The sequence below is a fragment of the Trachurus trachurus genome (assembly GCF_905171665.1).
Source record: "Trachurus trachurus genome assembly, chromosome: 8".
Classification (NCBI taxonomy): Eukaryota; Metazoa; Chordata; class Actinopteri; order Carangiformes; family Carangidae; genus Trachurus; species Trachurus trachurus.
In genome coordinates, this window is record NC_139905.1 from 20,211,731 (window position 1) to 20,217,914 (window position 6,184).

The 6,184-nt window shown below is 39.2% G+C and overlaps 1 long non-coding RNA gene across 1 annotated transcript; it reads left to right on the forward strand.

Moving 5' to 3' along the window:
- The first annotated feature begins 514 nt into the window (after positions 1-514).
- LOC310990522 lies at positions 515-3,424 on the forward strand. The gene is made up of 3 exons (XR_014595587.1): positions 515-576; positions 2,770-2,804; positions 3,250-3,424. It is a non-coding gene; the product is annotated as an uncharacterized lncRNA (long non-coding RNA).
- The last annotated feature ends 2,760 nt before the right edge of the window (positions 3,425-6,184 follow it).

Genomic DNA, 6,184 nt, shown 5'->3' on the forward strand with positions numbered 1-6,184 from the left:
ACCGCACATTTATATATTTAATTTGTAGCAAATCAAAAATTGTCCGGAAGATGAAGAAAGAAAATAACTAGGAAAAAATCCACACAATAACAGTAGTGCCCGGGCTTTGCAGCTATTTCGCAGCTATTTCATAGCTGTAGGGATCAGTGCCTGGTGCGATGGCCCGTGGCCCTAATGAAACTTGTTGTGAACAAAATGAAGACAGATTTTCACAGATAGATAGATAGATAGATAGATAGATAGATAGATAGATAGATAGATAGATAGATAGATAGATAGATAGATAGATAGATAGATAGACCCTCATAAATTCCTCAAAAATAAATGTTAGTTGTATTTTTATAAAAAGATGAACTAGGTTTTATGTTCTCCTGATCAAATCATTTCCTGAAGTGGTTTGAATGGTGTCATGTATTTTCCAGTCAAAATTAAATATCACATTTGTCTAAAAGGGCTTTGTTTTGTGACTGTAATAATGAGCAGGTAAAGAGATGGAGGAGGAGAGACATGATGACAAAGGAGGAGGAGGAAGACGAGAGTCTGAAACCAAACCTCTATTTGTGACAGATAAGAAAGGTAATTTGAAAAAATGATATTTCATTTATTAAAGGGATAGTTCAACATTTTGGCAAATTTGCCTATTGCCATAATCCCTATTAGGTTTATTACTTTTAATTATAGGTGTATGTTGTTTTGAGATCCGTGGGGCAGAGATGTGAGCTGCTCAGTGAACACAATGGAGGTGAACAGTACATGTCCCTTGTCCCTCAAATCTCATCAAATACAAAATCCAACAACTTCAAAATGCTTGTGGAGAAGTTGTGACCTGCACATTCGACACAATATGAAATAATAATGTAACATTAAGAGATGGAGTTGTTTTCAAGGCAAATGCATAGCCATAACTACACACAGCTGCTGGGCGGAGTGATTTCAAAAGTGCAAGTAGTTCAGAGTATTTGCTTCATGTGTTGTAGTGTTAACAAATTATACATGATTATTTCATAGTGTGGCAAATGTGCAGGTCACAACTTCTCCATGAGAGCGTTTTGGAGTTGTTGGATTTTGTAGGCCTACAGTATTTGATGAGTTTTGAGGTACAGGGGACCTGTACCATTCACCTCCATTGCTTTCGCTGAGCAGCTTGCATCTCTGCCCCGCGGATCTCAAAACAACATGCACCGATAATTATAGGTGTAATATGTAAGAATGTGGCCAAAAACGGTTACTGCAGTCAAATTCAAAACACAGCGATCTAATTTTTTCTCCCAGCTGTAGCGGCAGCTCAGTGAAGCAGACCGGAGGCTGAAATGCCACTGACGCCGCCGTGACTAGGAGAGAGGGCTAGGTGGCGCAACATGTAAACACGTAAATTCAAAACATAAACATGATTTGCAGTCTGCAAAAAAAAGATTTTTAATGCGAATACTCTGGCTGCACTATTGTTGTTGGTGAGTTCATCGTGTTATATGAACATTATTCCTGAGTCTCTGTGACATATTAAGAGGATTTTTACGGCCAGTTGCTTTAGATTTCTTACATACTACCCAGGGGGCAAAATCCCAGTTTTTTGAAAAACAGACACGGAGCGTTGTAAAGGGTTTGACACCAGAAATTATATCTAGGAACTTCAAGGATTAAAACAACCCGGTCAACTATAGCTGCTGGAAAGCTACAGGGGGCCAAAACCCTTTTCTTGGGTCATTTTGCTGGCGAAATTATGTAAATGCAAATATTTAGGTACTACAATGGCATAAATAGTCATACAACTATACAATTTGGCAGAGAGTATCTTGACACATAGGGGGAGGCATGAAAAAAAGATTCTGGGGTTTGTTGCAACTCAATTTTAAGATATCACCCTCAACATCCCAAAAAAGACAAAAAAAAAAGTACTGTTCGCCTGACAAATTCTCATGAAAATTATTATTTTTCAGCACTTTATGGAGAATATCTATGCTTAACATGTATATAGAAAATTTCCTTAATTCATAAGCTTCCATTTGAGTCCAAGATAGCCTTTCTACTAGCTACTAGAAAGCTACAGGCTGTATCCAAACAATGCAACACCTATTGTGAAAAACTCCATGTTAACTGGCATGATCAGAAACCATTCTATTTCTGGTCTCCCCAAAGTGAACAGATAGATAGAGAAGACCGCTGGCCACAGCAAGTGGGGCTTTTGAGATAGAAAGGCTATCTTGGACTCAAATGGAAGCTTATGAATTTTCTATATACATGTTAAGCATAGAGATTCTCCATAAAGTGCTGAAAAATAATAATTTTCATGAGAATTTGTCAGGCGAACAGTAGCCTACTTTTTTTGGGATGTTGAGGGTGATATCTTAAAATTGAGTTGCAACAAACCCCAGAATCTTTTATAGTTGTATGACTATTTATGCCATTGTAGTACCTAAATATTTGCATTTACATCATTTCACCAGCAAAATGACCCAAGAAAGGGGTTTTGGCCCCCTGTAGCTTTCCAGCAGCTAGTTGACCGGGTTGTTCACCCAGGTTTTAATCCTTGAAGTTCTTAGATATCATTTCTGGTATCAAACCTTTTACAACGCTCCGTGTCCGTTTTTTTGCTTTGCCCCCTGGGTATACTGTACCTTTAAAGGTAATGAACCCAACCTACCCCTATAACTATAGGGATTATGGCAATAGGTGAATTTGCCTAAATGTTGAACTATCCCTTTATCTATTGTAATTAATGGATTTTCAGTGTGACCCTGTTCAATCTGTTTTTCTTACATGACCTGACAGAAGAAGAGCTGGAAGAAAGTGCAGCTAAAACCACGGTAAAATAAAAACCATTATAGTACAGTTGCCTATCTTCTCTAATTTTAAAACATTTTTTTCAATTTCTTAGTGCACAATCCATAAACCTTACCCTATAAAAACCAGATGTTTTCCATGATATTTTCTTTTACAGCTTAAAAGGTTATATTTTCATTATATTGCTCTCTCAGCTGCAGACATGCACAACTTCACATCAATATCATGCCACTTTAACATGTTGGTCTCATGTCTGAATGAGCAACTGGTTCAGTCACAGTGGCTCCCTCACTGGGTCAGAACTGGTAACATTTCAGTGACTGAATGTGGACACTGATTTAGATTGATTTATTGTTCACTGAGTTGTGACAGCACTGTATGTTGTTGCTCTTCAACTTTGGACCTTGATTCCCAAATTCAAACACATTAACCTCAGTTCTAACCTGGTGAAATCGATTATCTTCTTAGTCTGAACCTTGTCAAGCTGAAGATCCAGAGGAGAATGTTACAACCACAGGAGGAGAGTCTGACATAAAGTCTGTACCATCTGCAAGCAATGAGAAAGGTAAGATTTTCATGAGGAACTGAAAAAAGGTCATGAGTTATTTTTCAGTTTCACTTCATCATAATTTATTAAAGCAGAAGTAAGCGGAATGTTTGTGTTAATATAAGTCTTAAATAGTTATATCTTCCGACAGCAATCACTTAGAGTGTTTGGTCTGAAACACGGGTCTGTCAGTCACTCTGCTCTGCTGTAAGCCGAGGAGAAAACTTTCCTTGTATCCTACAACCTTTATCCAATGAGGAGAGAGAACGGCATGAAGGGGCGGTCCTCTCTGTGTGTGCAGCCAAGGGATGCACGTGAATGTGGTGACGTAGGGACGAGGACCAATTGATCCATGACGAGGGCGGGGACTGCTAACTCCATCGGCTGACAAGAATTTAGCCAAAACGACCGGATCGCTTACTTCTGCTTTAAACTAATTTGGCTACTTTGACCCTACTTTGACTTGTAACTCGTGTTTTTCCGACCTGTGAAGTTGTACCAGTTCGATCTGGTACGAGTTCACGGGTTGGAAGTTACGAGTGGCCGTCATAGTGACTTTCACAGGTAAAACAGGTCGGAAAAACACGAGTGGGTTGCCTGGAACGCTACAAAGTCGTAAGTCGTGACTTGAAGCTGTAATTTACGGTTTCAAAAGCCTGCCTGGAACGCAGCATTAGCCAAAACGACCGGATTGCTTACTTCTGCTTTAAGTGGCAAGTAAGAAGTGACATCTCAACCGTTTGGTAGAGATCAGTATTTTAGAAACCACAGGGTCTAGTCTGTTGAAAAAAAAAAAAATCATTGATTGTGCTTATGATTCACCTAAGGGTAAAAGAAATGCAAAGAAATTTCTTATTTCTTCTTGGTGGGGTTGTTAAAGGGATATAATAACTTACTGGCATAACATTATTATGTTATTAACGTTATTATTATTCCCAGTCAAAATTAAATATCACATTTGTCTGAAAGGGATTTGTCTTGTGACTGTAACAATGAGCAGGTGAAGAGATGAAGGAGGAGAGACATGATGACAAAGGAGGAAGAGGAAGACGAGAGTCTGAAACTGAAACCAAGCCCCTATTTGTGACAGATAAGAAAGGTAATTTGAAAATTTGATATTTCATTTATTAAAGGGATAGTTCAACATTTTGGCAAATTCGCCTATTGCCATAATCCCTATAGCCATAGCCATTCCTCTGGGGAAATTTTGAAAGGCCCACGGGGCTACTGCCGGTTTTGCCATCTCTGTCAACATGGGAATCAAACCCACGATCTTAAGGTCAAGACAGAGCTGATCAGACAGACACATGATCATCTTTCTATAAGCACTGATATGGAGGAGCTGTAACCACATTAGGTTAACTGTGTGTGTGTGTGTGTGTGTGTGTGTGTGTGTGTGTGTGTGTGTGTGTGTGTGTGTGTGTGTGTGTGTGTGTGTGTGTGTAATCACATGAAGTTACCTGTGTGTGTTAGAGTGTGGGAGAGAGCATTTGTATGTTACCTGTGTGTTTTGATGTGTGTGTGTGTCTGTAACTGTAATCACATGAAGCTGGCTCTAGAGTCTGTGTGTGTGTGTGTGTGTGTGTGTGTGTGTGTGTGTGTGTGTGTGTGTGTGACTATGAGCTGCATCCTGTGTCAGTCTGATTTAGCTGTGTCTGTGTTTATAAACATTTAAACGAGCGCCAGGTGGATTGTTTATGAAGTTAACGAGCTCTGGCCTGAGAATCAGACATTACCATGGCAACTCGAGGTGGTTACCACGGCGATAGGGGCCCCCCAGGCTGAGACAGACAGAAACGTGGAGAAAAAGAGCGATTTTCTGCCTCTGCACTGGTCTCGCAAAAGGCTTAGCATGACAAAACGGTAACTCCTATCAGAACAAAACACAGATCACATTGCTCTAAGGACTTCCTGAAAATTGTGGTACGATTTGGTGTTTCTACAGTAAATATTTTGGCGACGCTGGCAGTTTTAAAACATCGGTCCGTTCTGCTTCTCTCAGAAAATATTTGTATTGGAGTCAATAAGGAGCAGAGACAGACGTGGCCGCACTCAGCGGCTTATTCTGTAAATTCTGTAAGTCTCTCTGATATTTTGAGCACATGAGAGATAACAAGTTTGTCTTAAAAATTCTGAAAAAATCATGTGTGTAGAGTGAAAATTGTGGCCGTGCTGACAGTTTATCCAGAAAAAATACAGAATGTTTTTTCACTCTCTCCCACTCTAACCGATGATGTCACACACTCTGACATGAACATTCCGTGCAATACACAACCATTATAATCTCATAATTTCTCCAAAAATGATCATGGTCATTGATCAGGGATTGATCAAAAATTATATGACCTATCAAAACGTGGAGTAATACGACAATACACAAGACTTGTGTCTACTGTTTAAAGTTTAAATGGAGTCTCTAGGTGAAAGTATGCCTGAGCAGTAGACGTTTGTTAAACTCCAATGATTGGTCTTTTTCGCTCTTTTTTTTTCGCCCGTCCCATTGACTTCAATGCAAAATTTTGCACAGTTTACACACCGATCCCGATCAAACCGCACATTTATATATTTAATTTGTAGCAAATCAAAAATTGTCCGGAAGATGAAGAAAGAAAATAACTAGGAAAAAATCCACACAATAACAGTAGTGCCCGGGCTTTGCAGCTATTTCGCAGCTATTTCATAGCTGTAGGGATCAGTGCCTGGTGCGATGGCCCGTGGCCCTAATGAAACTTGTTGTGAACAAAATGAAGACAGATTTTCACAGATAGATAGATAGATAGATAGATAGATAGATAGATAGATAGATAGATAGATAGATAGATAGATAGATAGATAGATAGATAGATAGATAGATAG